We start from the raw sequence: 1,323 nt of genomic DNA on the forward strand, positions 1-1,323 counted from the left end.
ACCTCGGAGGTCGGCGGAGGAGGAGGCAGGAGTCCCTATCTCTCCCCCCGCGCCAAGGCCCCACTCTGTGGCCTTAACCCGGGCGGGCGCGCGCGTGCGTCCCGGGGCCCCGACGCGGGCCCCGGACCTCCGCGCGCCGTGCTCCCCACCCGCAAAGCCTTGTCTGGGCGCGCGCGCCCGGGGCCGCCCCGACGCGGGGCCCCGGGCCTCCGCGCGCCCACCGCGGAACGCCCCCCGGCCCAGTCCGTCCGCCGGCGGCGGCGGGCGGCGGCGGCCGGCCGGCGCGACCGAGGCTACCTGGTTGATCCTGCCAGTAGCATATGCTTGTCTCAAAGATTAAGCCATGCAAGTCTAAGTACACACGGCCCGTACAGTGAAACTGCGAATGGCTCATTAAATCAGTTATGGTTCCTTTGATCGCTCCGCCGTTACTTGGATAACTGTGGCAATTCTAGAGCTAATACATGCAAACGAGCGCCGACCCCCGGGGACGCGCGCATTTATCAGACCCAAAACCCACGCGGGCCCGGCGGGCGGCGGGGGCTTCGCGGGCCGGGCCGCTCTCGGGCGGCCCGCCGCGTCCAACCCCCACGCCTTTGCCGGCCCGGCCCCTTTGGTGACCCTAGATAACCTCGAGCCGATCGCCGGCCCTCCGCGGCGGCGACGTCTCATTCGAATGTCTGCCCTATCAACTTTCGATGGTACTTTCTGCGCCTACCATGGTGACCACGGGTAACGGGGAATCAGGGTTCGATTCCGGAGAGGGAGCCTGAGAAACGGCTACCACATCCAAGGAAGGTAATGTCCCAAATCCAACGACCTCGGAGGTAGTGACAGAAAATAACAATACAGGACTCTTCGAGCCCTGTAATTGGAATGAGCGCATTCCAAAACCCTGGGCGAGGAACCATTGGAGTGCAAGTCTGGTGCCAGCAGCCGCGGTAATTCAGCTCCAATAGCGTATCTTAAAGTTGCTGCATTTAAAAAGCTCGTAGTTGGATCTCGGGACGCGAGCTGACGGTCCGCCCGCGAGGCGAGCCACCGTCTGTCCCAGCCCCTGCCTCTCGGCCGCCCCCCGGGATGCCCTTGACTGCGTGTCCGCCCGGGGCCCGAAGCGTTTACTTTGATGAAAATTAGAGTGTTCAAAGCAGGCCCGCGGCCGCCTCGCATAGCGCAGCTAGGAATGATGGAATAGGACCCCGGTTCTATTTTGTGGGTTTTCCCTCCTGAACTGGGGCCATGATTGAGAGGGACGGCCGGGGGGCATTCGTATTGCGCCGCTAGAGGTGAAATTCTTGGACCGGCGCAAGACGGGCCAGGGGC

The sequence above is a fragment of the Festucalex cinctus genome, unplaced genomic scaffold (assembly GCF_051991245.1).
Source record: "Festucalex cinctus isolate MCC-2025b unplaced genomic scaffold, RoL_Fcin_1.0 HiC_scaffold_107, whole genome shotgun sequence".
Lineage (NCBI taxonomy): Eukaryota > Metazoa > Chordata > Actinopteri > Syngnathiformes > Syngnathidae > Festucalex > Festucalex cinctus.